Source organism: Elaeis guineensis, chromosome 1 (assembly GCF_000442705.2).
Source record: "Elaeis guineensis isolate ETL-2024a chromosome 1, EG11, whole genome shotgun sequence".
NCBI classification, from domain to species: Eukaryota; Viridiplantae; Streptophyta; class Magnoliopsida; order Arecales; family Arecaceae; genus Elaeis; species Elaeis guineensis.
Window position 1 is genome coordinate 122,115,232 of NC_025993.2, and position 10,363 is coordinate 122,125,594.

Here is a 10,363-nt window from a genome sequence, read left to right on the forward strand (position 1 = left end):
AGGGAGATGCAAGAGGAAGAAGAAGGGCTCCTCTTTCTCCACCCTCTTTCTCCTTCTTCTCTCAATTGATTTGCTGAGCATCCATAGGTAGAACATCTTTATTTAAGTTGATCTATGACCCATAAGTATGAAACCTAAGTAAAATACTTATGAGCAGTCAATATGTTGGAAAATGTGTCCCAAAAAGCCAATCGTCAAGCTGTTGACGGTTGAGCAACCAAGTATTGTAATTGATTTGTTAATAAATAAAATATATTTGGCATTTTCATCATAAGCTTTCATCTTCTAATGAACTCCGTTGTTATGATGAAGTCCTTAGGACTATTTAAGTTCGATAAAGAGAGGATTTATCGATTAGTCCTTAAAACTGTTCACGACCAAATGATAGGCTGTTAATAAGGACGACAGCTTCTATCGAGCATAGGTCGCTGTAGGCCATATGGGTTGGTTGTCCTCTTAACCAAGGAGTGTGGAGACACTGGTATGGCATACAGGTGAGATGTAAGGGTACATCATCATTGAACGTGACCAACTCCAGAGCATTCTGCTGTCGAGAATGTCTCTGATGGGATATAGGTATAAGTGTCCCTTAGACTTGAGATCACCTCAGTGACTTGCAAGCAACTCACTGTGCTTTGGTACTGGACTAACTGAATTTCTAATTCAGGGAGGAAGGCTTCTGGGCACAGTCAAGTACTTGCGAAGTCAGAGTGTGATCGAGATGGGATTGACCACTCCAAGAGTTGGAGAGAATGAGTCGCTGTATTTCAATTTAGCAAAACCTTGGCCAGGGTAATCCATCAGATGGATTTGATATTTTGAAATACAATGTGGACAACCTGATCAGAGTTGACAGTTGAGCTCTGGGGTGTCCTATGATCATTTTGGTCAAGGGATGAATTATATGAAAACTATATCCGCATGGGTTCTAAGGATGTTGTTCTACACATTCGACCTATCCGGACGTCGGGTACCATTGCTAGATGGTCACTTCGATTGGTATAGAATTTGTTCCTATGCTACCGGCTTAGGTTCGGACCTATGAGGTCACACACATTAGAGTTCATGATCCGATCGGATGGTTGATCAACGATTAAGAATCATTATAGGGTTAAATAATCAATACGATTGACATTTAACCCAGTGCAAGTGTTGCAGGAGGATCGATTAGCAATTTGATTGCTAATTGGCTTAATTTGATTAAGCCAATGGGCTGAGATTAAGTCTAATTAAATATAATTTAATTAGATTTGTTTGGGCTTGATTGGATCAAGTCCAATTGGTTTATTGGATAAGCCAAGTGCAAGGAAAGACTAGTCCTAGTTCAACTAGGACTTGGGTCAATCTAATTTCTAATTTGATTAGAAAATTAAATCAGATTTAAATCTAATTTAATCTGATTAAATTAGGTTCTTAATTAGGTTAAGACCTATTTTAATTGGGTTGATCTAATTTTGATTTGATTTGGTTTGGGAAACCAAATTAAAACAAGTTATGAGACAGAATCCTAGTAGGACTAGGATTCCACCTTGCGCCACATAAACCTTCTCCACGCCCTCTCTCTTATTCAACGCCAATCTCCACTTATTTTGTGCGACAAAAGCCCTCTCCCAGATCTCTCCCACGTTCACAAAAGGTCTCCTCTCTTCTTTCTTACATGGAAGGTGATTTGGATCAAATCTAAAAGGAATAAGTTTGGATTTCGAATTCTATGAGATAGAGTTTTAGAAATCCAAAACTCTTTCAATTTTGCACCGAATTTATCCAAATTTTTTTTGAATTTTTGTGGCTTTTAGGGTTTACATTGTACACCCTTTTCTGTGATCCATGCACGAAAATATGGAGGAGGTGCTCAAGAGTTGGGCGTCCCTTAACTTGCCATGTTTGGATAAGCCTTGACTAGGTGTTTGACCTAGACAAGGACTCTATCATATCTCTCTATATAAGATGAGTTTCTTCGTGAAATTTTAAGGAGAGATAGATATTTGAGAGACCTTTCTGCCATCCAAAAATCAGAGAGAAATACCTTTGGGTCGTGGAGATATAAAAGACGCAAGTTTGGGTGTCTAGAGAGAAAAACGTGAAGAAGAAGAGGGTCTTCTTCTAGGGTTTTTATTTTCATATCTTTCCTCCTTCCATCTTGAGTTTCCTGAGAGCGTCTCAGATCTGAAACTCCTCCTTCTACTTTCCATCTTTGGAAGAGTCCAAATCAAGAAGAAGGAGGCACCTGATCAACCATCAAAGAAGGATCAGCGCAGTACTAGCATACTGTGCTGATTTCCTGAAGCAGGACTTCTGATCGAGATTCGTGGGCTCGTGTGGACGACTCCTAGAGGCCGGAGCGTGTGCGGCTTGCAACATCATCCTTAAGCCCGGATCAGCGAGGTTAGAGCGTCTAACTTGCAAGGTAATAGATCTGATCTATTATTTAATACATACATTAGATGTAGCTAGTATAGAAACATGTTGATATGATCAACATGTAGTTCATACTATATTTATATATATTTTAATTTTTGATTTAATGCTATGTAATAATCATGTAATAGGATCTTAGATCTAGGGATTTTCTGATCTTAGAAAATAAATTTTGATTTATTTTAGTCTTCCGCTGTATGATCTTGAAAAAGTTTCAAGATCTAACCCTGAAACCCTAGATCTGGTTCCTACAATTGGTATCAGAGCCTAGGTTCTTTATTACATGATTATTTATACATGCTTAGATTATTTTTTAGATTAGATCTAATTTATAATCTGATTATTAAATCTGAAATTAAAATTTTAGATCAATCACAAACTGCAAGGTTGTCCTGCTGTAAGGTTTACCCCTTACAGTGCAAAGGTTGTCCTAGTTTGTGTAGATCTATCTTTAATCATAAATTTGTTAGATATGATCTAGATTAAATTTATGATTTATTAGATTTAAAAGATGTTTAAATCTGAAATAAAATCTCTTTGTTAATAATTTTTATGCAAAGAAATTATTTAAAGTTGAAATTGTTTCAATTACATGAACCTGTTTAGATTAGATCTAAAGTAGTTTCATGTTTATTTCACTTGCATCTTGATTATGAATCAAACATGCAATATGATTGGTAGAATCATATTGTAAAATTATTTTACAAATATGAAAATTATTTTTTGAAAAGCCAAACCCAACCCTCAGCCCAAAACTTAATTAAGAATTAAGAAGTTGTTTGATTAGGTTCTAGGATTGTGAATTGAAGAACCTAAGACACAAATCATAACACATTGGGTTAATGGGTTAGTGGAAATTAGGTCCATTAATTGGGTTAGACCTATGGTTAGATTAAAGATGGACTTAATTAGAGAATTGACTAAATCTAATCAATTGTTGTCTTAGATTAGGTCAAGGATTCTCTAGATCAATTACAATAGTTGTAGTTGGTCAAGTCCATGTCTTTAACGAGAACCAAATGGACTTGATTCTTGGCTAAGCGGTCTAGCACGAACTGTTAGGTTGATCTAATCGAAACTAATTAAACCAGTTGGTGTCTAAGGTAAACCAGACCGGTGGTTTTTAATTGGGAGCCCGCTTACCTGGCCATTTCTGATGGTGTCTAAGGCAAGCTTTGGCAGACCCTCCCACTGATCGAACTTACCTGGCCTCTTGGTGAAATTATGTTTTGATCGGATCACTTGACTATTCGAGCTGACCCATGTCAGCTAGGTAAATCAGTGTGACTGATTTAGGTGCTCCTAGACCAGCCCTTTTAATGGTCTCCCTTAAGCTGACTTGGTGAAGCCAGTGGGAGGATCATGATAAGCTGGTTCATCTGACCTCATCCTCTATATTATTTAAATCCTCTAAAATTATTAGGTCCTTAAAATGATAAAGTTATGGAGATAACTGAGTCATAGCCTCCCATTAAGGTGTTTGATAATGAGTCCATGAACTCAATAATCATTGCAGACCCAAAGGCCTGGTGCTTGTTGACTAATGGAATTATCACTCATCATATGACGACTTGGAAGTATCTCTCTAATGGTGGTTAGGTGAGCCAACCAAAGTTGGGCTTAATCATTCGTTGGTTAGATACACCAAGTATGATCATGTTAATGGTTGGACCTAACTGGATCCTTACAGTGGAGGCCAAAGCCTACTGATTAGGTTTCTGGGGCAAAATTAAAATTACTAGAAATTGTTTAGAGAAACAATTGGTTATGAACCTACCCTTAGATGTACATGGGTTGGCCAACCAAAGTTGGGCTTGTGTGCAGTCTAAGTGGATTCTAGTACCCGCTAAGGAATTAGGGTAATTCCTCGAATTGGAGGTAGAGGCTACCAATTCGAATAAAATAGTGGGAGAAACCTTTTGATTAAAGTCCAAATCTTTAGGTTTAATGAATCAATTACTAATTAGGTTATGGTTCTCCTTTGTGCAAATATGGCCACTTCCCTATCGCTCCGATCATTGTTGGACAATGATAAGTTGGTGGGACCCAACTTCGGTAGCTGGTACCGAAAGTTGAAGATAGTCCTGGAGCATGAACGGATCCTATATGTGATAATGGATCCTGCACCTGAGGAGCCAGCTGTCAATGCACGTGGAACAGTCAGAGACACTTACCAGAAGTGGCTCAGTGACCGGACCACGGTGCGCTGTATCATGCTGGCTGCTATCATGAGCGACGAGTTCAGTCGCAGATTCGAGACGGCTCAGCCAAAGGACATGCTTCAAGTGTTGGAGGATACCTTTGGCACACCCGATGACGTAGAGAGGCACAAGACTAGTTGTGCCATCTTCAACGCCAAAATACGGGATGGAGTCTCTGTCACTGATCATGTATTGTACATGATCGAGCTGATGGAACGATTGAGCAAGCTCGGCTTTCCCTTGCATGAGCAGCTTGGGAAAGATGCAATACTGAACTCGCTGCCCAAGTCTTGTCTCCCATTCCTCACTCATTATAGAATGACAAAGCCTGAAGTAAACTACCATGGGTTAATGGGGTTGCTTCAGAACTTTGAGAAGGATCACCAACTCCTCAAGGAGTCGGTGAACTCAGTGGGAGGTTCATCTTCTGGTTCTCGACCCTTTGAGAAAGGAAAGAAGAACAAGAAGAAGAAAGTCAAGAAGGTGCAAGTTCAGGCTGGGACATCTGTGCAGAGCCAGACCAAAAAGATCAAGCCTGATAAGAGTCTATTCTACTGGCAAGCACCCTAGATTAGATAGTGTGTCAAATATCTACTTATGGCATTGGAGGCTAGGTCATATAAATAAGAACAGAATAAACAGGTTGACTCAAGAGGGAATCCTCGAAGTCAGTGATTGTGAATCACTTCCAACCTGTGAGTCCTGTCTTCTTGGTAAAATGACCAAGTCACCTTTTACTGGAAAAGGTGAGAGAGCTACTGAGCTCTTGGGCCTAGTACATACTGATGTATGCGGGCCCATGAGCACCAGTGCTAGAGGTGGATATTTCTACTTCATAACTTTCACGGATGACCTATCCCGATATGGATATGTCTATCTGATGAAACATAAGTCGGATTCATTTGAAATGTTCAAACGATTCTGAAGTGAAGTAGAAAAAAAACTGGGAAGAGTATTAAAACTCTTCGATCTGATCGAGGAGGAGAATACCTTTCTAGTGAGTTTCTCACATATCTAGGAGAGAATGGGATTCTCTCTCAATGGACTCCTCCAGGAACACCACAGCATAATGGTGTGTTTGAAAGGAGGAATCGGACTTTGTTAGACATGGTCCGATCCATGATGGGTTTTTGCTAGCTTGCTGATATCCTTCTGGGGATATGCACTCGAATCGGCCTGTTATCTGTTAAATAGGATTCCAAGTAAGTCTGTAATTAAGACTCCATATGAGATATGGACGGGACGTAAGCCAGTACTTTCACACCTTAGGGTCTGGGGGTGCCCGGCCTATGTCAAACGATTAGTCACAGACAAACTTGGACCTAGGTCTGACAAATGCTCATTCATAGGGTACCCCAAAGAGACAAAAGGATATTTTTTCTACCATGCTGATGAACAAAAGGTGTTCGTCAGCCTTAAGGCAATCTTTTTAGAAAAGGAGTTCCTTGGTGAAGGAACCGTTGCCTCTAAGGTTGAACTTGATGAAGTTCAACAGGTAGAAGGACCGACACCAATAGCTGAACCTGAGTCGGATATGATTAGATCAGATCCGGAGCCCAATATACCTGCACCATTAAGGCGATCCGGTAGAGTACCGCGTCAGCCGGACAGATACTACGGTTTCTTGGTCCGGGACGGTGATCCCATCGAACTTGATGAGAATAATGAGGATCCGATCACCTATATGGATGCTATGCAGAGACCTGATTCCGAGAAATGGCTTGAAGCCATGAAATCCGAAATGGAGTCCATGAAGGTCAACGATGTATGGACATTGGTTGACCCACCTGAAGGGGTTAAACCCATTGGGTGTAAATGGGTCTTCAAAAGGAAGAGGGGCGCAGACGGAAAGGTGGAGACCTATAAAGCCCGTCTGGTTGCCAAGGGGTATCGTCAACGTTATGGTATTGACTATGACGAGACATTTTCCCTGTGGCAATGCTCAAATCTATTCGGATAATGCTTGCAATAGCTGCCCATCTGGATTATGAGATCTGGCAGATGGATGTAAAGACAGCTTTCCTGAATGGAGAGCTGACCGAAGAGGTGTATATGATACAACCTGAGGGTTTACATCCACAGATGAGTCCAAGGTGTGCAAGCTTCAGAGATCCATTTATGGATTGAAGCAAGCTTCTCGGAGTTGGAACATGCGTTTTGATAAGGTGATCAAAACGTATGGCTTCATTAAGAATGGAGAAGAGCCCTGCATCTATAAATGGGCAAATGGTCCAGTTGTGGTATTCCTTGTCTTGTACGTGGATGACATTCTCTTAATCGGAATGACATCCCCGCACTACAGGGAATAAAAGTTTGGTTGTCATCACAGTTCTCCATGAAGGACTTGGGTGAAGCATCCTACATCCTAGGGATGAAGATCTATAGGGATAGATCTAAAAGGATGCTTGGGTTATCCCAGTCCATGTACATAGACACTGTGCTGAAGAGGTTCAGCATGGAGAATTCCAAGAAGGGCTATCTACCGATAGGCCAAGGAATTTCTCTCTCTAAGAAGGATTGTCCGACAACTCCTGAAGAGAGAGAGCGTATGAGTAGAGTCCCATATGCTTCAGCCGTGGGATCTATCATGTACGCCATGACATGTACAAGACCAGATGTGGCATACTCACTAGGAGTAGTGAGTAGATACCAATCTGATCCTGGAGAAAACACTGGAAAGTGGTTAAAGCCATCCTTAAGTATTTGAGAAATACTAAGGACCAATGGTTGGTTTATGGCGAGTCAGATCTGAAACTTGTGGGGTTCACAGACTCCAGCTTTCCAATCTGACCATGATGACAGCAGGAGTGTGTCGGTTATATCTTTACTCTGAATGGTGGAGCCATCTGCTGGAAGAGTTCCAAGCAGCATACTGTGGCAGACTCTGTTTGTGAAGCGGAGTATATCGCAGCATCAGATGCCGCGAAGGAAGCTGTGTGGCTGAGGAAATTCATCAACGAGCTCGGAGTAGCACCCTCCCTCGATGGTCCAGTCCTGCTCTACTGCGACAGCACTGGTGCCATAGCTCAGGTGAAGGAACCCAAAGCACATCAGCGGACGAAGCACATCTTGCGCCGCTTCCACCTGGTCCGAGAGATCGTGGATCGAGGTGACGTCGACCTTCAGAAGATCGACGGAAAGGAGAACCTAGCCGACCCCTTCACTAAAGCCCTGGCAATAAAGGAGTTCGACAACCACAAGTCGAAGATGGGTATTAGATACTGTGCCGAGTGGCTTTAGGACAAGTGGGAGTTGTTGGGAAATGTGTCCCAAAAAGCCAATCGTCAAGCTGTTGACGGTTGAGCAACCAAGTATTGTAATTGATTTGTTAATAAATAAAATATATTTGGCATCTTCATCATAAGCTTTCATCTTCTAATGAACTCCGTTGTTATGATGAAGTCCTTAGGACTATTTAAGTTCGATAAAGAGAGGATTTATCGATTAGTCCTTAAAACTGTTCACGACCAAATGATAGGCTGTTAATAAGGACGACAGCTTCTATCGAGCATAGGTCGCTGTAGGCCATATGGGTTGGTTGTCCTCTTAACCAAGGAGTGTGGAGACACTGGTATGGCATACAGGTGAGATGTAAGGGTACATCATCATTGAACGTGACCAACTCCAGAGCATTCTGCTGTCGAGAATGTCTCTGATGGGATATAGGTATAAGTGTCCCTTAGACTTGAGATCGCCTCAGTGACTTGCAAGCAACTCACTGTGCTTTGGTACTGGACTAACTGAATTTCTAATTCAGGACGGAAGGCTTCTGGGCACAGTCAAGTACTTGCGAAGTCAGAGTGTGATCGAGATGGGATTGACCACTCCAAGAGTTGGAGAAGAATGAGTCGCTGTATTTCAATTTAGCAAAACCTTGGCCAGGGTAATCCATCAGATGGATTTGATATTTTGAAATACAATGTGGACAACCTGATCAGAGTTGACAGTTGAGCTCTGGGGTGTCCTATGATCATTTTGGTCAAGGGATGAATTATATGAAAACTATATCCGCATGGGTTCTAAGGATGTTGTTCTACACATTCGACCTATCCGGTCGTCGGGTACCATTGCTAGATGGTCACTTCGATTGGTATAGAATTTGTTTCTATGCTACCGGCTTAGGTTCGGACCTATGAGGTCACACACATTAGAGTTCATGATCGATCGGATGGTTGATCAACGATTAAGAATCGTTCTAGGGTTAAATGATCAATACGATTGACATTTAACCCAGTGCAAGTGTTGCAGGAGGATCGATTAGCAATTTGATTGCTAATTGGCTTAATTTGATTAAGCCAATGGGCTGAGATTAAGTCTAATTAAATATAATTTAATTAGATTTGGTTTGGGCTTGATTGGATCAAGTCCAATTGGTTTATTGGATAAGCCAAGTGCAAGGAAAAACTAGTCCTAGTTCAACTAGGACTTGGGTCAATCTAATTTCTAATTTGATTAGAAAATTAAATCAGATTTAAATCTAATTTAATCTGATTAAATTAAGTTCTTAATTGGTTAAGACTATTTTAATTGGGTTGATCTAATTTTGATTTGATTTGGTTTGGGAAACCAAATTAAAACAAGTTATGAGACAGAATCCTAGTAGGACTAGGATTCCACCTTGCGCCACATAAACCTTCTCCACGCCCTCTCTCTTATTCAACGCCAATCTCCACTTATTTTGTGCGACAAAAGCCCTCTCCCAGATCTCTCCCACGTTCACAAAAGGTCTCCTCTCTTCTTTCTTACATGGAAGGTGATTTGGATCAAATCTAAAAGGGAATAAGTTTGGATTTGAATTCTATGAGATAGAGTTTTAGAAATCCAAAACTCTTTCAATTTTGCACCGAATTTATCCAAATTTTTTTGAAATTTTCGTGGCTTTTAGGGTTTATATTGTACACTCTTTTTGGTTGATCCATGCACGAAAATATGGAGGAGGTGCTCAAGAGTTGGGCGTCCCTTAACTTGCCATGTTTGGATAAGCCTTGACTAGGTGTTTGACCTAGACAAGGACTCTATCATATCTCTCTATATAAGATGAGTTTCTTGTGAAATTTTTGGGGAGATAGATATGTGAGAGGCCTTTCTTGCCATCCAAAAATCAGAGAGAAATACTTTTGGGTCGTGGAGATATAAAAGATGCAAGTTTGGGTGTCTAGAGAGAAAAATGTGAAGAAGAAGAGGGTCTTCTTCTAGGGTTTTTATTTTCATATCTTTCCTCCTTCCATCTTGAGTTTCCTGAGAGCGTCTCAGATCTGAAACTCCTCCTTCTACTTTCCATCTTTGGAAGAGTCCAAATCAAGAAGAAGGAGGCACCTGATCAACCATCAAAGAAGGATCAGCGCAGTACTAGCATACTGTGCTGATTTCCTGAAGCAGGACTTCTGATCGAGATTCGTGGGCTCGTGTGGACGACTCCTAGAGGCCGGATGCTGTGCGGCTTGCAACATCATCCTTAAGCCCGGATCAGCGAGGTTAGAGCGTCTAACTTGCAAGGTAATAGATCTGATCTATTATTTAATACATACATTAGATGTAGTAGTATAGAAACATGTTGATATGATCAACATGTAGTTCATACTATTTATATATATTTTAATTTTGATTTAATGCTATGTAATAATCATGTAATAGGATCTTAGATCTAGGGATTTTTGATCTTAGAAAATAAATTTTGATTTATTTTAGTCTTCCGCTGTATGATCTTGAAAAAGTTTCAAGATCTAACCCTGAAACCCTAGATC